Source organism: Leptonychotes weddellii, chromosome 4 (assembly GCF_054177405.1).
Source record: "Leptonychotes weddellii isolate Sample4059 chromosome 4, ASM5417740v2, whole genome shotgun sequence".
In the NCBI taxonomy this organism is placed as follows: Eukaryota; Metazoa; Chordata; class Mammalia; order Carnivora; family Phocidae; genus Leptonychotes; species Leptonychotes weddellii.
This window is the reverse complement of record NC_138372.1, coordinates 150,822,788-150,846,690: the sequence shown is the minus strand read 5'-3', so window position 1 is coordinate 150,846,690 and position 23,903 is coordinate 150,822,788. Positions and strand designations below refer to the sequence as shown.

At 43.0% G+C, this 23,903-nt stretch overlaps 1 long non-coding RNA gene across 1 annotated transcript; it reads left to right on the top strand.

The window, feature by feature from the left end:
• The first annotated feature begins 19,012 nt into the window (after positions 1-19,012).
• LOC145721155 (uncharacterized) lies at positions 19,013-23,458 on the top strand. Its single transcript, XR_014144620.1, has 2 exons — positions 19,013-19,801; positions 23,182-23,458. It is a non-coding gene; the product is annotated as an uncharacterized LOC145721155 (long non-coding RNA).
• Positions 23,459-23,903: the final 445 nt, after the last annotated feature.

Sequence of the window (23,903 nt, the reverse complement as noted above, 5' to 3'; positions counted from 1 at the left end):
CCTACTTTTTTGGTGAGAGAACAAAATCTAGAATGTTGAAGCCACTGTTAATTTGGGCTTTCTTCTCCCAGGTGGTCATGGTCATACTATCCTAAATGATATCACCTCTCACTCGCACACTGATGATTTTAACTTACAGTTGGCCTACCCCAGGGTCTTTGTGAGGTCCATGTGCTAAGTGTTTGGAGAGCATCTGACATGGGGTTCTAGGGGCTCAGAAGGGGGCACATCTCATCTCTCCCTGAGGTGGGTAGAATCTCTTCAAGCTGGGTAACATCTCTTCAAGCTGGGTAGCATACCAATGCTCTGGTTGCAAGATGAGCTCCTAGTCAGACAACAACTTAGACTGCAAAATGTATATTGCGCTTGGTTCTCTACCAACACTACCTGCCGAGGGCTTTTAGTTTTCTCTTGGTCAAGGGCAGTGTATGGAAATGTGACTCCTCATCTGAGATGTCACCATGCTGGGAGACACTGTCTCCTAGGATGCCAGGAACACTGTGGTCATAAATGGCTGGACAGGAGCTATGGTATCCAAGATGTTGAAGTCAGGAAAAGATTTAGAGATATCTAATCCAGTAAATTCATTTGGCAGGCAAGGAAATGACACAGCTAAGAAGAGACAGAGCTGGGACAATGATCTGGGTCTCCTACTTGCCAGTTTGGTGTTCTTTCTTGAACATGGTACCTGATGTTGCCTGGTAGGTTATTCCAAATTCCCCAAGAAGTGGATGCCAAGACAGGATTAAACGTGCTAGAATTTTCTTAGGAGAAATGCCTGTTAGAGAAAATGTGGAGGGAGCTGGAAAAGCTTGGGAAAGTTGGCAGACCATGATGCAAATCTGACTCCAAGTGAAGGAGAGAGGAAGGGAAAGTTGGGTCAAAATGTTGTGGACTGCTGAGTAGCCTAAGGAGTCCCTAGTAAGGCCACGATGAGTCTTTGACAGTTGGCCCTCAGAAATATGTTGACTTTGATGTCCTTGCCATGGGAGCAGACCGTGGGAAGCATGGCCTTACCACAGATGCAGCAATGGGTTTCAGAGCTGTAGCCCTTGGTCAGTTATGATTTCTGTAGTTAGTGGTCTTAGTCTCATGAGTGCTATCCCAGAAACTCCTCCTCTGCCAACAGTTTTATACCTGTAATATAATCTACATTTGTGTGCAGCCAATTAAGTGTTTTTATGGACAAGCACAGATACGTACATTCTTTGTGTGGGAACTGACGTGGCCGAGCCTTCCATTTCTTATGACTTAACAGTGGATTTTCAAACATGCAGTTGAAGTGGTTGAGCTGCCTTTTGATGGGGGGAGGTCCAGTGGACTGAACCTGATAAACACAGCCCTAAATGTAAACCATGGGATCAAAGCAATTACAGTATCTTTTCTTTTGCACATTTGTCTGGGAGCACATCAACAGGATTGCTGGTTAAGCTCACTGACATTTTCTAGAAAATTGTATTGAGACCTTATGCAAATTCCAACTATGGACATGTGGCTAATTTTTCATCATTGGATTTCCATGTTTCTCTGCTTGCTCCTTTAAGCCAGGGCTGCAAGGCAGACGGGGGGACATAAATATGTGTTGTATACTGAGGACTCTGGACCCTCACACGTAATCCAGAGAGCAGTACAGACACCTGGCAAGACCTGGAGGCTCAAGCTTCGAAGGGACTGCAAGCATTTCTTCTGCTTAGTGACTACTCAGCACTCTCCAGAACCAGAAATCCTAAAGGTTGAGCATGTGTGCCCTACAGAGTGGTAAGGGTCTTTGGGACTGGTCCAGGTGGGAAGAAGCACAGTCTGTAAGAGCAGGCGCTGCTGACCTAACTCCCTGTTTTCTGTTCTCTCATGCTGGTGCTCACATTGCCAGAAGGAGACATTCATTTACTTTACATTCAATAAACATTTATAGCATACCACTTATATGGGGCCACAGAGATGAATTAAACACAGTTTTCATCTTCAGGTAGCTCACAGTGTGGTGGGTTGATGGACTCCTAGACAGAATTAAATCCAGTGTGACAGGGCAATGTGAGCGTATTGAGAATGAGAGCCAGTGAGAGGGGAGAAAGTGCTCCCAGAAACCAGAAGAAGAGCATCTAACTCAGCCTGGAAGAAGCAATATCTGAATCTTACAAGAAGAGCCAAAGCTCTCCAGTAAAGCATGGGTGGGAAGGGAACTCCTAGCCTTGTGAACAACAGCGTTGTGTGTGCAGCAAATTACAGGCAGTTTGTGTTGCTAGAACAGTAACTCTCCAAGTGTAGTCCTGTGACCACTGGGGGTTCCCAAGATCTTTTCAAGGGTCAGGAGGTCTCATTCTCTCACGGTTTTACAACAGAGTTTTCCAAATGCTCTATTAAGTGTGATATTACAACAGATTAAATGCAGAAGCAGATATCAGAATCTAGCTTTCTTCTCTTTATTCAGACAGGTGAGAGATTTATGAACATGTAAAACAATGTCACTCTTTTCACTCTTTTTGTTTTTTTGTTTTGAAAAACATAGTTAATTTTCATAAAATATATGTTATTTATTTAACATGTCATGGGCTCATTACTGTTAGTTTAAATAAAAAATCCTTAACATTTTTTTTTTTCAAGACTATAGAGAAGTTGCATTACATTGCAAAAAGGACTTTGTGTGATTAAGGATTTTGAGATGGGGAGGTTATCCTGGATTATCCGTAAGGGCCCAAGGTAATCATAAGGGTTCTTACTGGAGGCAAGCTAGAGGGTCAAAGTCAGAGAGAAGAAATGGGATGATGGAAACAGAGATCAGAGTGATGTTCTTTGAAGAAGGAGGAATAGACACAAGGCAAGGAAATGGATTCTCCCTGGAGACTCCAAAAAAATGCAGCCCTGTTGCCATCTTGATTTTAACCCATAAGACTCATCTCCAAACTTTTGACCTCCAAAACTGTGAGGTAATAAATTTGTGTGGTTTAAAGGCACTAAATGTGTGGTAATTTATTACAGCAATGATAGGGAGCTAATACACCCATATCCTAACTCTGTCAACACTGACACCCTCAAATAGCCCTCTAGAGTCGGCTTAGATCTGAGCTAAGTTCCTCTAGAGGATGCCTACTGACCTGTCTCTGCTTATAAATAGTTACCTCTTCATGAAATCTAGTAGGTGAGAGCTCTTTATGTTGCAAATGTGTATTTGGTGTGGTAACCAAAGATAGGCAGTTTGGAGCCCTGTGTACTCTCAGATTTTACTCTTTTACCCAGAGTTGTTTACATTTCTATTTTGCACTTAGTTCATTTTAATAATAAAGTGATAATTATTGAGAACATTTGTAGATTAATTTATGCATTTATTTAACAATATTTATTGAGATTCTACTATACCCCAAGCACTGTTCTAGACCTTGGGGATGGAGCGATGAAGACAGGTATGGCTCCTGCCTTCCCGGGGTTTCATTCTATTGGGGAGGAGAGCCAATCAGTCATGAATTGAGACACAAACCACAACATGTCAGATTATGATTATGTTCTGTGAAAGAAATGAATCTAATGATGTGATGGAGGGTGACCTGGGATGTCATTTTGACTAGGGTGACCAGGGAAGGCCTCCCTGAGCAAGCAACATTTCGGTCAAGGCCTGATGGCTGAAAAAGAGTCAATTACTTGAGCAGCTGAAGAGATTTGGTATCAGTATTCCAGGCAGAGGAGACAGCAAGTGCAAAAAGCCAGAGCCTGGGCTGTTGGAGGGACAGAAAAGAGACCAAGTAGCTACAGAGGCTAGGGCTACTGAGAAAGTAGGGGAGTGGTTAGGAGAGAGAAGCAGGTGGCTGGTCAGTGTAGGAGCTTAGATGACTCAGAGGCAGAACGAGGAGTCTGAACTGTATTTCAAGTGCAGTGGGAAACCATTGGGATTTTTTACACAGGGGAGTAAGATGATCTGAGTTTTGTTTTAAAATATTACTCTGGCTGCTCTGTGGAGAGTGGATCACGGGAAGGCAAGAATGGGAGCAGGGAGACCCATTCTGCTAGTTTATCGTAGTCCAGGGAAAAGATAATGGTGGTCTGGAAAGAAGAGTAACCAGAGAGGTGGATATAAATTATCCAACTCTTGACATATTTTGGAGAATGTGCCTATGAGTCTAGGTGACAAATTGGATGTGTGTATGGAAAGGGCAGGGACGGGGAGAGAAAGGGAGTGATTGGGGATGTCTCTTAGGTTTTTGGATGGATGATACTTCCTTTTACTGGGATGGAGGAGGGGCATATTTTGGAAGCAGAGCAGGAAATCATGAGCTTTCTTGTGGAAATGCAGAGGTTGGGGTTGCTTGCAAGAGATACAAGCCAAGATCTCGTCAGGTAGGCAATTCCATATATGACTGTCTAGCTCAGAGGGGAGGTCAGGGCTAGACAGTAAATATGGGAGGCATGAAGATATTGGGGTCATTTAGAGCACAGACCTAGATGAGATCACCAATGAAAAGAGTGTAGACAAAGAGGTGAGGCTGTAACAGAGTTGGGTATGCTGACATTTGAAGTACAGACGAGCATGTTGAAAATGTGCCAGGCCATGTGCTGGTGCTTGGCCATGCATCATTTTATTCAACCACTTAGTCTCAGTTTGTTCTGTAGTATTATTGGTTATCTCTATGCTTTGCTTCTCAAATCTGACCAAAATTGGATAATCTAGTCCACATGGCTCAAGGACAAATAACTATTGGCTGAACTGAACACCGGATGAACCTCTTATGACTGTGAGTTCTCACACAAGAGAGCTGCTTCCTGGAACTTAGTTTGAAAGAAAGAAACAAGACAGGCAGCTGGGGGAGGGGAGGGAGGGAGGCATCCGACTAAGAAGTCTTCTCACCCTACCTGATAGAAGTGCTTGCCAACGAACCCAGCTCTATGAAGAAATGAAAGCCAGGAACATTGTTGCTGCCAGGAATACTAGGGACAGGCTGCCTTGTTCTGAAATTTTGACCAATCCAATCACTGATCTTATACCAGTGAGCCTGAGTGAAGGAAGGAGTTGAAGGAAAGCTAATATGGCTAAAAGCTAGGGAGCAAGAAGAAGCATGGAGGGATGTATTTGGAGACATGGCCATCTTATAAATAGCTGAACCCTCTTTGTCTGTGTCAGGCATATAATAGGTGCTTAATAAGTACTTGTTGAATGAAGGAATGAATGAATGCATAATTGGAAGATTGGAATCAGTCCTGGGTCTCAATTAAGAGTTGGGCAATGGCAGGGTGAGAATTCCCTGTGGTACTTTTCTTTGGCTTCTTACCTGTGTCCAACAGACTGTGGCACACACAGACCTCTTCTAATGGGCTGGGTGATGTGGAAAACACCTCACAAATGAGTTTTGTTGGCTCTCATTACTCCACCCCAGTTCCCTGTACTGGGTGCTTGCTTCCCCAGGACAGGGCTGCCGTGTCATGGGACACATCAGTTCTTGCCACCTCCTTTCAATCCCACCCACCGTAACTGCCAGGCTGGGCTGTCTCTTGCCCAATAACAGGACTGATGAACTGGGGTCTCCAGAGATCCAAATTGCCATCTTCAGTGAGTAGAATTCAGTACTTGTCTGGCCACCGTTTACATAAAGCTGTTCCTAATTTCTCTGCACAACCACTTCTCTGAGGTACAAGGTGGAGACAAATGTAAGGGACAGAAGCCCCAGTACTTCACTCAGAACTGCATCTGTTTCCCAGTGACTAAGGCTTTGTCACTGGTCCAAGCTTCTCTGCTGACCCCCTTCCCAGTTAGGGTGAGAGCCCTCCCAGAAGGCTTCTCAGTCCCTTATGCAAATGTCCTGCTGGCAGCCCAGCCCCACCAGCTCACTAAATATGTTTAGATATACGGGAATCCCAGAGGTGGACACAGCTTAGCCTCAGGCTGGGATACATGGTAGGTCTGAGGCCCCCTTCTGTTCTCCTCCTCCCTCCTCGAAAGCCTTAATTGTCTCTTCCCTCTCTGAGGAAAAGTCTGGTAAAGGCTTTTGAGATAGGGGTTATTGATGCAGCATGATGTTTTACATCTGCCAGAGACCAAGCTGAAATTCGAGAGAGTGACTCCTTATGTGGGGAAAGGTGTTCTCAAAATCACATAAAATGGGCATCTTTCTGTCTCACCCTTGCTTAAAGCTGTTCTTTCAGGGTATTGTACTTGGTCCTGCCAGGGTGGCCGGAACTGAGGTGAACAGCAGCTATTGTACTCAGCACGCAAAACGCAGTGAGTCACTCTGAAGCTAACCGGAAGTTTGTCAATCCCAGCAAGACTTGGGCTTTGGAGCTGGCATACTTGGGCTGGAATCCCATTTGATCACTTACCAGGTTGATGAACATAGGTCACATTGTCTCCCTGTGCCTTACTTTCCTGATCTGTGAAATGGGTACAATAACAGTTAAGAGCACTGACTTCAGAGTCAGTCTCCATCACTTACTATCTATGGGAAATTTTAGCAAGTTATTTTATCCCTCCGTGCCTCAGTTTCCCAACACTTAGTACACCTGCCTTATCAGGTTGTTGTAAGCATTACACAAGAAGCACTTAGAACAGTGCCTGGCACATGGTAAGCGCTGCAGGACTCTTGTCTATTCTTGCAGGTATTATTGCTGTTAGCACCTACCACATAGGCTGTGTGAGAATGAATGAGATGGAAAGCAGGTAAAGAGCTCGCCTGGCACGGAATGCATTTCAGCTGGTGCTTTTATTAGGGTAACAACAACACAGTGCCCTTAGCATGTGCGGCGCTTGCACTCAACTCTGTGTGAACTCCTTGAGGTGAAGTTGACAAGTTTAGGAGAGGGAGGGCTCTCAAACTTGTTTTTCACTTCCACGCACTCACTCCAACGACCCAGTTTTCTCCAGCATCTTCCGCGAGGAATGTCGAAAGCTTTCATGCGTGTGGGAGCTGCCCTTAATCACTGATAAGGGGAATAACGAGAGGAATACAGCTGCGCAATATTCGAGCCTGGTAGGTTTACGGTGTCAGGTTAGGGGTGTTCTGATTTCTCTGCTCTATAAAACACCCCATATAAAGTATAAAATAAAATATTTACATTTTTACGTACCTAGAAGGACTAGGTGGGTGGACTGAAGTGACTTGGTGGATTTCCAAGTCCATGAGGCTTGGAGGATTCTGGTTTTGCTTCACCTGATGCAAACCGATATTCCATAGATCCTATGGAAAGCACATTTTTCTGCTTAAGTAATTCTTAGTGGCAGGGTGCGGCTGGAGACCGTATCGGCTGTGGAAGAGCCTGAAGGAGGCTGCTGTGGCACTTTGAATGAACAGTCACTCAAGTTTTTGATAACTAGAGCAGGGGGAGCACTGAGATATATATATAATTAATTTTTCTGTTTATATGCAAAGGAATTTTAAAGACATGCAATCTAAAAATTTCGACTTGCAGCTGGTTAGTTTTCTGAGCCACCATGAAGACAGAGCTAACACCCTGCCAAAGTTTAATCATAAACTGATAACTGTAGCTTGGGCGGGGAGTGGGGGGGCAGGGAGACCTGATTTAATAAGATGACAGATAAGTCAAACACTCACAAATGGTAATTTATGGCTGAAAAGGGGGGTGTTTTAAAATCACCCTAGTGAATTATGTTTCTGAAAAAGTAACTATGTATCTGAAAAATTATGTTCTTTGGTAATACTTTAGACAATATTTTTTTGGCCCTGTTGCCTCACTAAGGTTATAAATAACATAGTCCTTTCTACTTTTATTTTCCTAGATTAGCTGGTTGCCACCAGCTCCGGTTTCCTGGCTGTAACTGAACTGCATTCTGTTCAGCTGCAAATGCTGTCATTCCTCCTCACTGTCACCTCAAGGAGATGTGTGGGGCACAGATTTCAGCTGCCCCTGTGGGAGCTGAGTGCCTTGGGGATCCTTCCTTCCGATCCAGTTGCCCCTGTTGCTTTTCCCTATCTACTCCAGAGGCCACCCTGTTGAAAAGAAAGCACAGGTATTTCTTGCTCCTTCATTCACTCAGTTATCTGCTTGTCCCTGAAGGTCTCCTACCTGCAGAGCGTTGTGCTGGGAGGAAGGCCATAGCACCTGAAGATGTATCCAGAGGGGGCTACAGGCTGGGGCAGCTTGCACTGCCTTCCCAAGCTATGCACTGAGGGGGAGCAGAATACACCACCCCAGATATGCTACTTTGGCATGTGGATTATTTTGAGCTGAAGACAATCAAGGCCCAACAGACTCAGGAGGAGCTGTTTACCTTCCTTCCGCTCTAGGGCCTGGCACATAGTAAGCGCTGCATGATTATTTGCTATTATTGTTGATATTATTACTGTGAGTACCCGCCTCATAGGTCATGAGAGAATGAGATAAAAATCGTGTGAAGGACTTAATTGCTTTGAAAGAATTTAGTGATACAGGGCCTGCACCAGGAGAGAACTAATGCCAAAGCAGCTTTTTATCATAAAGAGTTATCTGCATGGCACGGCAAACATTTGTCTACCAAACATTTGCTCTTTTCATCTTCCTGTGAATGATCTTCCTCCCCTTTGAAGCCTCAAACCCTATGCCCTTCTCCTTAGCTCGTGGCATCTGGGCCTTGATTGCCTGTCTCAGGTCTCAGGTCTTTGGGGCTCCTGCACGTCTGAAATTTGTTTTTCTCCTGTTCATCTGTCTTATGTCAATTTACTAGACCAAAGAAACTAGACGGGCAAAAGAAAAAAGGTTTCCTCCCCTACAGCATCCACCTTGAACAAAGGGCACGTTTGTCTCAGGTACATAGAAGAGCTTCATCCACTACTGAAGGGCCTGATTAGGAGCACTGAGAGCCCACGGGAAAGACTTTGTGTCAAGGAACATCTGCGTCCTTGAAACAGGATGCAGACATTTAGCCATCAAACCCTGTGCCAGTGGGACCTAGGCTCTGAGGAGTTTTCCGAATTTTCTCACCTCGGTTTGGCTATGCAGGGATTCTTAGGAATGACGCTAGCAGCATTAGTGAGGACAATAGACAGTGGCCAGCTGTATTTTCCAGATGTGACTGCAGGAATATCTTCATCCCGCATGTTCTTCTAAAATGTGAGCTTGCCACTCCTCATCAGAAGATGCAGTCCATCTCTCTACTCCTTGGGTCCACGGAGTGCTCTGACCAGTAGGATGTGATGGAAGTGACCCCAGCATTTCCGTAGCCCTTCCACGTCCTGGTAGCCCCCACTTTCAGCCTCTCAGAGGCTGGCATCTGTGCAGACTGTGAGATCCCCTGTGACCACCAGGCTGTGAGAAACCCATGTGGGGAGGCAGGGGAGGAAGGCATGGACACCTGTGTGAAGGAGCTGTCTCAGAGGTCCCGTGAGCCCTCAGATGACCCCCGTTCCAGCTGTCCTCCGGCTGCAGCCACACAAAAGCCCCCACACTAGACGACATGCCCCGCTGTGGCCAGTCAGCCCCCAGAATCATGAGAGATAGAGGACACTGCTATTTTAAACCACTAAGTTTTGGGGCACCTTGTTGTATAGCAATGATACCCAGAATACCCTCCCTGGCTCCTTGCCACAACTTCATTGCCAGGAACTAGAGCCATGGAGGAGATGAAGAATGAAGGATGTGATAGCAATCTCATTGTAATAGATTCCTGTGCCATGGTGTCCACATTTCTCATGAGCTGGTTTTTGGTTCGTATTTCCTTACTTCTCATTTTACCTTGTTTCCACCTGTCCCGCTCTTTGACATAAGATACACGAGCACCTATGAATTCCATTCATTCATGTATTTATTTTAGTCATTTGGTCATGGAGGAGACAGTTACTGAGAGCCCAGGACTCCTGGCTGTGGGGGGGCCAAAGAGAAGAAAGCACCTTCCCTGCCCCCGTGAGACGCGCCACTGGTCAGGGAGGCATGCGTAGGAACAGTGAATGGCACCGCACAGTGATGCCACAGGAAAGGTAGTGATGAAGTACTTCAGAGGAGAGGAAACTTCCACCATCCCTCTCCCAAGGCCACATGCAGGAGAAAACCTGAGGGGATTTAGCTGGGCTGAGTCCACACCACCACCCTCCGTGCCTGGGAAGCTGCTCTCCGTGAGGATGGAGCCCTGCTCTGTGGTCTGGCAAGGCAGCCAGTGAAGCAGCTGGTCACCGTCAGCGCGTCTGCATTGCTGTATGCGTGACTGACTTCCACTGTGACCGTTTGAAGCCATTCTGTCTCCCACTCCACCCAAACGCTTCCAGGCGCAAGCTCCAGTGGCACTTAGTGGTCTGACTTCCTTGATCTTCCTTGCCTTGTATCGTTCTCTGGTTCATAGGTACAGGTTTGACTTCCTTCAGGAGGCTGGATGTTTCTTGAGCGTCTTATTCTTCCCTTTCATTCCTGGTATGGGTGGTGGGGGGCACTTAGAACTCAATAAGCACTTCACAGTGGATTGGTGAATATGGAACTGGATTGGCCGGATCACAAAAACAAAATAAGGTGTTCAGAAACTGAGAGAAAGTCTTGGGGGTATTAAGTCCTTTGCAGAACTCTTAGCACGCGTCAGGCATGGGGCTGAGCACTTTCTAGTCATTGACTTACCAAATTGTTGCAACTCAATAAGGTAGGTGACATCATTCTTATTTCGTAGCTGGGGAAAAAATCTTAAAGGCTAAATTACCCTGGCCAAGATCATACGGTGAGTGACGCCTGGGTTTTGAATCCATTTCACTTCAGCTCTGAAGTTTATGCCTCTAGCCTGCTGCCCCCCTTGCCTTACCTTTGGAGTCCAATGTGCTGATCAAGTGGGGCTGTCCGTCAAATAGAGTGGTTTTTATGTGTCTGGTTTCCCAATTTCCCCACACTTTCCAGCTCTAAAGCTAATATACTTGGGTTTAAATTTAGCAATCTCTCGTTCCCAGCCCCTAACTTAGTTTGGATATCATATCCAAAAATTTGGATCCAATGTGTATATTTCTTGTGGAAGCAAAAAAGTGCAAACCTTCCAGCATCTGTTACTTATAATTGCTCTGCATTAAATTACAATTTTGGATTTAAATTTGAAAAAGTACATTTCAGTACCAAGACTTTGATGTGGAAATGAACAAGGGTAGGAAGTAACTGATACCCTCCATAGTTTTCTTTACTGGAGGAGATGTATAAAAAAAAATTCAAAGTCAAGGGAAGGTGCCCTGGTGTTTGTCCTTAGTGTTTGGAGGAGATTGTGGAATGTCATACTCGCGCTGGTGTTGAGGACCAGAATTTACACAATACATCCTTAAATCTAGACTGGTTAGCCTTAAAGTTTTACCTCAAGCACTTCCTGATCGCCATTCAGCAGGTCCTTCTCTGCTGCATCTAGCTCAGCTCCTGGTTGGGAGATCCACATAGAAGCCAATACCACACATCCTCAGAGTCTTTGGTCGGCACGTCTGTCCTTATAAATCCAGTGAAGATGGCGTAGATGAGTGGAATTCATAGAAACAATTAGAAAAGACTAACTGGATAGAAAGATGAAGAAAAGATGTGAATAGGGTATAATCACTTGCTAGGGCTGTCATAACAAAACACCACGAGCTTGGTGGCTGAAACAACAGAAATTTATGGCTCACAGTTCAGGAGGCTGGGAAGTCCAAGATCGAGGTGCCAGCAGGGTTGGTTTAACTCTTCTCTTGGCTTGTAGGTGGTTACCACCTCCCTGTGTGCTCATATGACCTCTTCTTTGCTTGAGTGCAGGGAGAGAGAGTGAGCTATCTTTCTAGTCTCTCTTATGAGGACACTAATCCTATTGGATTAGGGCTCCACCCTTATGACCTCATTTAACCTTAATTATTTCCTTAGAGGCCTCAGCTCAAATTCAGCCACATTGGGGGGCTAGTGCTTCAACATATGAATTCTGGGGGGATGCAAACATTCAGTCCATAACACAGGACATTCACAAAAACAGTAATGCAAATAATCAGGATACCCGCATTCTTACGCTTTCAACAACATTAATGATAGCTAACGTTAATGTGGAAATTACTGTATCCTAAATGTTGTTCTAAGCATTTGGCGTTCCTTCACTCATGGTATTCTTGTAAGACCTCATTGGCGAGGTAGGTTCCATGGCTATCTTGTCTGACAGAAGAGGAGCCTAATGCACAGAGAGGTCAGGCAATGTGGCCAGGGTCACACAGCTAGGAAATGGCAGCACCCCAGAACTCAAGCTCAAGATCTGGCCTCTGAACCTATGCTCTTTTTTGTTTTTTTAAGATTTTATTTATTTATTTGACACAGAGAGAGAGAGCCAGAGAGTACAAATGCAGGGGGGTTTGCGGGGGAGGAATGGCAGAGGGAGAGGGAGAAGCAGGCTCCCTACTGAGCAGGGAGCCGACAGGGGGCTCAGTCCCAAGCCCCTGGGATCATGACCCGAACCGAAGGCAGACACATAACCGACTGAGCCACCTAGGTGCCCCTGAGTCTGTGCTCTTGACAACTCTTTAAGATGCTTAGACTCATTCATAGTTACAAACAGAACAATACACTAATCTTTAACCATTGGATTGATACAAATTTAAAAGCTTGATATATCTAATGCTGGCAAGAGGGTGGGGGAAATGACATCTTTACACACCTTGGGTGGAAGTGGAAACTTTTGAAAGGCAAGTTGACAATAACTATCGAAATTAAGTCTGTGTGCATTTATACTTTGAGCCAGCAATTCAACTTCTGGAAATTTACTTTATAGATATGCTTATAAAATTATGCCAAGACAGTGCAAGGATATTTACTGTAGCTTTGGTGTGAATTAGTCAAAAATCTGGAGGCAAGGTAAATGTCAACCGATGGGGCAGGGTTTAAAGAAATTGTGATAATTCGATGAAATGTGGATCTGGGAGCACTGATACGGATATATCACAAACGCATACCAAAAATTTATATTACTTTGTTAGCACTGCCACAGTGAAATACTGCAGACTGGGTGGTATAAACAACAAAATTAATTTTCTCACAGTTGCGTCGCCCAAGGTCCTGGAGGCCTCTCTCCTTGGCTTGTGGATGGCCCCCCTTTCACTGCCTCTTCCTGTGGTGTTCCTCTGTGTGCACCCCTGGTGTCCCTTCGTATGCCTTAATTTTGTCTTCTTATAAGGACACCAGTCACACTGGATTAGGGTCCATACTAAGGGCCCATTTTTTACCTTAATTACCCCTTTAAAGATCCTATCTCCAAATACAGTCACATTAGTGGGAGTTGAGGCTCCAACATATGAACTTTAGGGGACACAATTCATCCCATAAAATAAGTGAAAAAGAAAGATGGATGATCTTGTGATTAGTATAATCTCTTATGTGTAATTTAGAAAAATACATAAAGGCTGGTATATACACTGACAATTTTTTTTGTAAAGCTCTCCAAGGAACTTGGAAACAGCCTTACTTGGGGGGCAGAACACTAGATGAGCCTTGATTGTGGTTGAGGGTAAATGCCTATTTTACTTTTCTATCTTTCTGTATCTAATATTCTAATCATATGGAAGCATTGCTTTATTTTATTGTTCAAATGTCAGCAAGGGCTATGGATTGATGATTGCATCATTTTCATTTTTGTTGAAAAACTTCATAGATATTATTAAAATAAAAAAATATATATTCTTAAAAAGGAAAAACAAGAAAACTGAAGGGAAATGGGCAGAATGTATGTGGAGCGATTACTGGTTTATGCTTAACTTGCATTGTTTTCAGTGTGTTGTGATATATTGATGGTCTTTGAAAAGAACTTCTAAAAAGTTTCATAACCCATGGTCCTATCCCATTTTTCATATTATTTTAATTTATAAAGTTTTCTTGAAGGTTAGCCTATATTAGGAAAATGTTGTGCCTTCTTTTCCCTGGAAACAGTCCAACAAGATAAAAAGACATTACGATCAACTTTTGACTATCTCCGTTCTATTGATCTGCTTTAGGGATTAAGCATAGCAAATTATTAATCACTGCCCACTTTTTGTCACCAGCAGGCTCCTGGGTCACCTACTCAGATCAGCAGTGTGTTCATTAAATGTCAAATAATTTTAACATTTGTTCAAAGGAAATGCAATCAGGAGGGAAGTCTGCCGCAAAGTAGAAGCTACACAGCCTTTCTCCAAAGCGAATTTTCCATAATTTTTCATCGCTTGCTGCTGGGTATTGACCACTACTACTTCCCTCTAATAGCTCAGAGCCTTTGAATTGAAATATTTTAACAGATTTGACCCACGGGGGAAAGGAGAAGAGGAAATGACTTTTATCAAGGGCCCACCACGTACCGAATACTTAAATATATTTTCTCATTTGACCTTCACAGCTACCCTATGAAATGAGTATTATTACTTCCCATTTGCAGATGAGGAAACAGAAGCAGAAGGTTAAGGAAGAATTTCAAAGTCTAGCAGCTGGGGTTTGGGTGGAACCAAGATCCATTACCTGGTCTTTGCATTCAGAAGCCTGTGTTCAGCCCCACCTCTGCCCACACAGGGCCTCTGCAGGGCCCTCTGGCTCCGGGCTTCGGGGATTGGAGATAGAGCAGGACAGCAGGTCAAGGCCTGGATTTCCCCCTGGAAACAGGACAATGGAAAAACTTCACTCCAGGGAATGTCACCAAGGGAGACACTGGTTGGAAGGAAGAACGATGCTGCTGAAGGGGTTTCCACTAATTCCTTCCTTTTACACAGGGGGAAAATGAGGCCCAGAAAGGTTAAGGGAATTTTACTCTTATTTCTTATATTCCCAATTTCTTCTTTCTTTTTGCTTTTTGTAGATTTAAAGAACAAAGTAGCAGGTTCTGAAGTGCTGGGAGATGGTTTGCCAGGGGATTCTCTGTGGGCTGTGTGGCCTCATTTTTTTTTTATCAGTCCTCTGCCTAGATATATTTGAGCTTCATCTGGGGTTTTCCTTTCAAGATTTCATTAAGAAATGAAACTTTGGAAATCCTCACTTATTTTATTTTATATATGTATATATTTTCATGATAAAAAAATTAAACATATACAAAAATGTGAAACAGAAAATGAAATTCCACATAATTTCTCACTCCAGAAATCAAAGTTTGGGGTATAACCTTTCACATGCTTTGCCGTGATATAAATAATTCACCCCATGCCAAGCTATACTGAAGTCTGAGGCAAACAAACAAACAAACAAAAAACAACCAAACCAAACCAAATGTTAATAATACTGATCTTTATTTAAAATTTTGGTATTTTGTTCATCATGGATTTTTTTTTTTTTTGCATTACTTTGATTTTTCAAACACTACATTGAAATATTATCTGTTACTGAACTTTTTGGTGCCCCTTAAATTGTGTATACCTGAGGTGAATTCTGTTCTCCTGTGTCATTGTCTCATGCTCGTCCTGGCCTGGAATACAGACATTACTATTAAAAAGGGTTTTATTTTCAGCTTATTTTACAACATTAAAAAAAATCATACTATAATAAGAGTTTACACTTCGATAGCACCTACTATTTATTTCTATAGAATCACTGTTCTTTGTACTGTGTATGCATTAACTCAATTTTTCTAACAGTCCAATGAGGTAGGTACTGTTTATATTATTTCCACTTTGCAGATGGACAAACTGAGGCATCGAGAGTGAAAGTGCCCAAGGCCACCTGGCTAGTGAGGGGCAGAGCAGGTATTTGAACTTACACAGTGTGGCTCCTACGGGGTGTGCTCTAACCTGCAATGAACTCTCTGTCTCTCCTTGAGCACAGTGTCCTATTGCCGACATATTTTTCTTACTCTATCATGCGCATCTTTCAGTTTCAATATGAAGGACTCCGCCCATCATTGGATTCCCGATATGAATGGAAATAGCAAGGAAAAAGCCCAAACAACTCTCAAGACCACCTTGACAATCCCCGCTCCTTTAGCCAGTGGCATTCCCTGCACCCCTGCCCTTTGCCTATGAGGACCATTTCTCCCAGGTGGACTTTTGACCATTGCAACTATAGCTTCTTCTCTTTTGTGCCAGTGCTCTTTATTTTGAACAGAATTGACTTGAGCCAGCAATCTGGCTGCTGTGTATGCAGAGCAAGCCACCTCTTCACAAGCTTAGGGGAAACATTTGGAGCACAGATTGCAAAGCACCTGAATTTGAAATGTTTATTTCTTGGCTGGCTTTTATTTTCTTCCAACTATCAAAGGAACTCTGGCTGAAGTTGACGCATTAATCACTTGTCTAATTTCATTTCTTAAAACCTAGTTATTTTTAAATGATAAGTAACATGATTTACTGCCCTTTTTGATTTAGAAACCTGTTCAAAATGCAGAGTGGTATCTGCCTCTTTGTTAACATAGTCTTGGGATGCTTTTTCCTTTGCTTTTTGGGATAATTAAATGCTTATGGTTCTTTCATCTAAAATGCATGTTCATTACTGATATAGTTCATGCACTCTGGACCATTTAATTTAGGTATTGGCTATTTCTAGTAAAATGCAGTATGGTTGGCATCCCTAGATAAGTGAGCTAAGAGAAATACCCTGACCCATTGTGCTTATTTTGCAATATGGTACCTTTCCATTTGTGGGTAGTTAGCAAATCCTGCTAACAAGCTTACTAATTCAATCCCTAGATGGCTCAGTTCCATGGTCAAAGTCTGTTCACTTGATTTGTGATGTGGAACACTGATCACAAAGTGTGTGTGTGTGTGTGTGTGTGTGTGTGTGTGTGTCCCTTTAAATCTTACACCATTTCCTGTGGTCTGAGTAGATAATAGGCCAGGCAAGTTCAGGTCCCTTTAGGTGCCAGGGGGTAAGACATAGTCTGTGTGTATCACCATGGAGGGTGGTGGGGATGGAGGTGGTGGGTAAGTTAGGTGGTGTTATGGGCTGAATTATGTACCCCAAAATTCGTGTGTCAAAATCCTAACCCCTAGTATCTCAGAATGTGACTATATTTGGAAATAGGGTCTTCTTTAAAGCAGTCATTAAATTAAAATGAGGAGACCATGACTGGTGTCCTTACAAGAAGAGATCAAAGCACAGACACACACAGAGAGAAGACTATATGAAGACACAAGGAGAAAATGACCATCAAGCTGGGGGCCTTAGAAGAAACTAACCCTGCCAACATCTTGATCTCAGACTTCAAGACTTCAGACTTGTGAGGAAATAAATTTCTGTTGTTTAAGCCAGCCAGTCTGTGGTACTTTGTGATGGCAGCCGTAGGAACCTAATTCAGGTGGAAAGTGGGTAGGACAAAGTGGACTTTTGAAATGAATTACATACATTTTTGGTAAGCTGGTCAAGTTAAAGATCTCATTAATTTTACTGTCCCTGGTAATTTATGTACCTGGAAATAGATTTCCTGTTCTTGAATTGTTGTGATTCTCCATGTTATAATGAAGTAGCTTTTGTAGCCAAAATGGACTGAGTATACTAAGTGGTTGGAAATTCCAATGAATCACCTCTGAAGAATGGGCCATGGAGGACTAAAGAGCAGAGCTATCCTTCTAAGGCTGCTGCTGAAAGACAGGGTACCACTCCCCTTTGAATGGAGCGGAAGAAAACCATTGCTCTCATGTGACAGACATTGTACTGTGAGCTTTACGTACACGGTGTCCTTTCATTTTTGCCACAACTTTGCAATGTATTAGCCCTATTTTACAGATAAGAAAATGGGGCACCTGGGTGGCTCAGTTGGTTAAGTGTCAGACTCTTGATTTTAGCTCAGGTCATGATCTCAGGGTTGTGAGAATGAGCCCCACGTTGGGCTCTGCTCTCAGTGGGGCAACTGCTTGAGATTCTCTCTCTCCCCCTCTCCCATTGCCCCTCCCTCTGCTCTCTTTTTCTAAAATAAATAAATAAATCTTAAAAAAAAAAGAAAACAAGACATGATAATTATAAGAATCTGTGACTCAAATAGGTCTGCCTGTATCCAAATTCCATCTTGTTTTTATGACACCATGATGCCTCTAATTTCTTTTTTTGAAACATTACTGCTTTGGTCCCTGTGATGGCTAATTTTATATGCCAACTTGGCTTGGTTATAGCACCTACTTGTTTAGTCAAACAAGAAATTATTTGCCTGGTTGTTTAGCCAGTCTAGAAGTTGCTGTGAAAGGGCTTTTAGATATGATTAACATTTATAATCAATAGACTTTGAGTAAAACAAAGATTACCCTCTAATTGGATGGGCCTCATTCATTCAACTGAAAGCCTTAGAGCAAAGATTGAGGTTTACCTAAGAAGGATACATTCTGCGTTATGACTGCAGTATCAACTTTTACCTGAATTTCCAGCTTGCTGGCCTGCCCTACAGATTTTGGACTTGCCAGCCCTGACAATTGTGTCAGCCAATTCCTTAAATCGCATTCTTTCTATGTATGTTCTACTGGCTTTGTTTCTCAGGAGAACCCTGGCTGGTAGAGTCTTTAATTAAACTTGAGTCTTCAGCTTGGAAGGTGGGAAGTCTATCCATTGCAGCAGAGTAAGTTACTTGCTGCTACCAAACAATCTCCAAATCTCAGTGGGTTGACACAATAAAAATTTTATTTCCTGTATATCATGATCCAACAGAGTATTAGCAGGCTGGACTCCTCTCTGGTGATTAGGGAACTGGGCTTCTACCCAGTGGTTCTGCCAACTTCCAGGGTTTCTGATGTCCACCCCCAATCCTCTGCATCTGGCTGGGAGAGGAAGGAAGTGAATGTGTTAGAGGTCAGGCCTGCATGTGGGACACACTTTCTCCCATATTCCACTGCTCAGAGCTCCAGCACATGGCTGCTTCCAGCTGCAAGGACATTGAGTGTGGAGTCTTCTTGGAAGAATCCAGAAAGGAGAGGAGAAACACATGTATTGGAGAGCACAGGCTTTCTCTGTCACACCCTTACAACTGTCAACATGGCTTATCATGTCGACATGATAAGGGGGGAGCAGTAGGTAAAAAATCGGCAGAATAAAGGGTGGTTATTTTTGAATGGGAACACAGAAGGTTTCTATATGTTTATTTTTAAAGTTAATCCATGGATCGTAATTTTAATGTATAGATACACAATTCCAGTAAAAATAATTATAGGATTCTTGCCCTGGAAATTACCAAAATTTTCCCAAAACTCATTTAGAAAAATAATGGAGCATACAACCAGAGACAGCTTTGAGCAAGAAGAGCAGTTAGGGTGGGGGATCTGTTTCCACTAGATATTAGATAAGGATATAAAATCATACCTTGCAACTGAGATACCATTTAACACCAACTGGTAGTGACCAGTGCTGGTGATCTTCTAGAAAAATGAATAAGCTCGGACACTCAGACAGTGTTGGTGGTACTGTCATTTGGTACAACTCTTTCAGAAAGCAGTATGAGATCTCTCTTTACATATATGTGTCAGGAACCATAGAAACGTTCCTACTCCTTGACTCAGAAATATTGACCCTAGGACTATTTCAAGGAAAGAATTCAGCTTAAAAGAAAAGCTATTTGTAAGGATATTATTCATTGCATTATTAGTCTCAACAGGAAAAAATTGGTGCTAAGTTTGCAAATACCTAGTAATTATCTTTAATGAGAGTCCTCCTCTTTTTATAAATACCCAGTGTCTCACCAGCCACTGGTAGGGTAAGAATTGAAAAATAGAATTTTGCTTTAAATTGGCGAGGAAAAGCTCAGGCAGAGCATGCTATAATTGAATATCTGCTCACCACTGTGGAATCAGGTCATCTTTGTAGATCTAACCATATTTCTTTCTCTCTTTCTACTCTTGAAGCACACTGTGGTCATTATTAAGGCAATTTTCCTAACTCTAAAAAGCCTCAATCCTGCTTGCCTTTGGAGATTCTCTTGGGGGAACAGAAAAAAGGAAAGATTAAAGAAAAACCCAGCCTCACTAATGTTTGCCGCTGGCAAACAAACGTGCCCCAGGAAGGAAACCAGGTGAGGATTTGATAAATTTACGCTGTGATTTGTATATGTGCATAAGACTCTGACAGGGAAAGAATAGTCTGGCTGCTTCTTGTAAGTCACGGACATCTTTATTGGTTTACCCTTTGTCCTAAGACGTGTGAGGTAGAATGCGTAGGCCCTTTGGCTGGGGGGAACAAGACTCTGGGCCCCATTCTATCCTCCTCATTTCTTGACTGAGCAGAAGCTAGTGTGTGGATGGTAGTGGGGGAGGATTCCGAGCACACTTGGGCACCGCTTGGCCTGTAGGATGTTGGTGGTAGTAATTTCACTGGGTGGTACTCATTGGGCGAAAAAGGGCCAGAAGGTAGGGAGGGACAGCCCACCTGTTGTCTTTGTCTTGCTGATGAATGCAAGCCTTCCCTAGAGGCATCTGTCTTTTCTTCAGCCCTCTCCTGAGCTACTGCAAGAAGACAAACCCCTCATAGCTCCTAAGGTCCTACGAGGAGTCAACCCAGTAGCCAGGCTATCTAATCTTTTTTTTTTTTTAAAGTCTTTCTGTAGAAGACACAAGTGGGAACAGATTTACCAAGAGAAATGGCAATAAAGACAGAAATCATAACAGCAAACAATAATTACAGGATTGCCCAAGACACAGTAACAACTCTTTCCCAATGCCTCCCACTGTCCTGGCCCTACTCCCTGAGTCCTGGGCCCTGAGGCCTGTGCTCATGGCTACTGCGGTCCCTGCAACTAAGTGCCAGGCCTGCTCCCTGGTGGCTCTGAGGGCCCTGCCTGAAGTCCGGGGCTTGCACCCTTCCCCCCACGCCCCCCCCCCACCCCGCCGATGGCGGTGGGAGCTTTAAATAAACACCGCTTAGGGGAAGAGGGAGGGGAATAAGAAGCCTGTGTTCTCGTCCAGCACACAACACACAACACGGCTCCTTGTGGCTCTCACACAGGGAGCCCCCCCTTCCAGCTGTCCCAAACATTTTCTCTTCCAAGAAAGCACTTTACAAACGATACCTCGGACAACGGGAACCGTTTTGAGTCACCGACCACATAGCAAGCTGGAGGTTTGGGAAAGTCTCTCAGTGCTGGGTCAAGGCAGGCAGCAACTTGGAGGCTGGAACACGGTGTTCCTGTGGTGTCCAGGTGTGATCCAGATGCTGGCTTTCCTCCTCTTAGGAGAGTACTTGTGTGGCCAGTGGGTCCTGGCTGCTCAGCCAGGCGGGGCTCAGTGTGGATTTCTTAGCTTTGCAGGTTAGCTGGACATTCTTTGTTCTCTTTCATCCTCTCTCCCATTCTTGATCTCTCTTTCTCCTTCCATCTTATTTTCATTAGTTGAGTATTTACTATGCATGGAATATTGTGCTGGACATTTAGGAGGCTGCAAAGAAGTAAAAAGGCATGCTTTCACTCTCCAAGCAGCTGAGAGCCTGATTTTGGAGACTGTAACCTGAGCTGGGAGTAGAGTACTTGGTTCCAGAACTTCTTTGTCCTAGATCGGTGGTATGACCTTGGGCAAGTCACTGACCTTTTTTTTTTGAGTTCAGTTTCCCCATCTGTAAAACAAGGGGTCATACATGGTTATCCCATCCTTTTCTAAACTCTGTTGAGTTTTTATGGTGAGTGTCAAATAAGTCATTTGTTCACTTGGTGGAGGAAAGTGACATTGCTGAGTTCTTAGAGAAGGCTTCATGGAAGAGATGGGACCAAAGTCCCAAAGGATGCATAGGGAATACTAGCAAGGAGAAAACAACCTACAGACCCAAGAGACTAGAGGCATTTGGAGAGGAAGAAGAAATGAGGAAGTTCTGAGCTAGGATGGAGGTGGGAGGAATTGAAAAGAAGGGGCAGATGAGACTGATATGAAAAATAGATCGTGGATACAGGGAAATGAGAGAGAAAAACCACCAAGTGGTTTCTTGATTTTAAACACAAACAATTTCCATGACGGTGGTATCGTTGATGGGACCAGAAGACAATAAAGGGAGTTCATCTAGTGGGAAAGATGCTGAGTTAGGTTTTAAATCTGTTGACTTTGAGGTGGGACTAGGACATCCATTGGAAATGTCCAGGGTGCAGTCAAAAGTGTGTAACAAACCCTTAGTAAATGGTTGTGAGTGACCTTTTGCTTGGTTAGAGGGAGTTGCTTAGTTAGAGGTTTGTGCTGAAGTGAGGAGCCTGGACGGCAGTTCTGACAAAATGTGAGAAAAAGAATTGCAGAGGGTGAAAGGATGAGATGTGGGGACTCCCCATCATTCAAAGAGAAGCCAGCAAAGGAGACAGAGGAACAATCAAAGCCAGAAGGGGAGTGAGGCCAGTGAGGAGGGAGCCGGTTTCCAGGCAGGTGGGGAAATCTGTAGTAGCTACCAAAACATGGAGGACACCTGAGAAAATGCTGCTGGGATGGCAATCAGATGGTCACTGTTGAGCTTTCCTGATTTCCTTATTGGTTCTTCTCTTTTATGGAAATATCGGATGGGACATTTAGGGAAGTTTGATGGAATTAGTTTCTCTAAGGGTCTTTTGGCTTGTTCATTTATTTTTAAGAGAAAACATGGAGGAAATTGAGTTGGAGTGTAAGAAATCCTTATTTTAAAATATTATTGCTAGATTTGTAGTCAATTTGGTGTAGTGACTACTTCATTCCTTAAACAGTAATTTCTAAGTTGAGGTTGAAATGTGTAAAGTATCTTAACTTTTTGGGAGGAAAATATGCAAAATAAAGTATGATTCTTCTCAGAAAAATACACAAAATAAAATATGGTTCTTCTCCCCAGAAAAATAAGCAAAAAATTAACATACAAATTTATGTGCAGTTTCCCTAAAGCCCCTATGGGGCCATGTACTCAGCTGAAGAGCTCTCATATATGGTTTAGCTCCTGACACTGTGTAACCTGTCTGGGCCCATTTTTCTTATTTGTAAAATAAAGACAACCCTTTGTACAATGAAGATTAAATGAGCAAACACAAAGTGCTCAGAATAAAACATAACACACAGCGAGCACTCAATGATTGTTATCTATTATGGTCATGATTGTTATGTTATTGGATGAAATTACCTCAACTAAATGACTGTTCTCTGGACAAAGCCCTGTTTTCCTAGAGCATTCACTTACTCGCTCACCCCGTCACTCATTCTCTAACTCATTCACTTAGTCATTCATTCATTTACTCACTCATTAATTCACTCATTCATTCATTCACTAATACACTCACTTATTTACCCATTCACTCACTTATTCATTCACTCATTAATTCACTCATTCATTCATTCACTCCCTCATGAACTCACTCATTCATTCACTCACTGACTTATTCACTCATTCACTCACTAATTCACTCACTTACTTACTCACTCATTCACTCACTCACTCATTTCCTTTCTTTCTATTAATTTGTTCTAGGATCTAGGGAATAAAAGAAGACTAAAGCTGCAAACATCATCATCAAGAAGCTCTTAACCTCGTGACGTGTAAACAGACACCTTTTTACCCCCAAAAGTTTCAAAGTTGAGGTCTCAAATAAGAAAAGAGCAAAGAAATAAGTTTGGAGCAAACACATTGCTTCTACTGATAAAATTTTAGAAGATGAGTGTAATGCATATGGAGTATAATATGTTTGGAATCCACTAATTTGGAGTTGATGAGAATGGAATTAAATCTTTGTGAGATGGAATAGTAACATTACCTTCTGCCATTCTTAAAAATGGGATTGACTTAAAAAAGCAATAATGCAAAGAACCAAGAGGATTGCCCATTAGGTGCTCTGATAAGACTCTGGTTTTACTTCTACAGTAGCATCTGCCCACATTAGACTGTGAACCACAGGGAGACTCTCTCATTCATTTTTGTACCGAATACTGACTAATTGGATGTATGATTGTGTTTAAAAGGGAAAAGAACTTTCCCATTCATTCTTTAAGCCATTTTAACAGAATGCATTTACGTAGAACTCATTAAGTCAAAATTACCAGTGATTATCTGTTCATTAAGATGTCTGCCTAGCAAACACCTTGTTAACCTATGATTTGTATTGTTCTAGAAAGTATTAAGGTAACTTAAAACATATTGAATAATTCAGAAGTTTCACCAGCTCTGAATGACCTTACCAATTAGATTAAATTAGC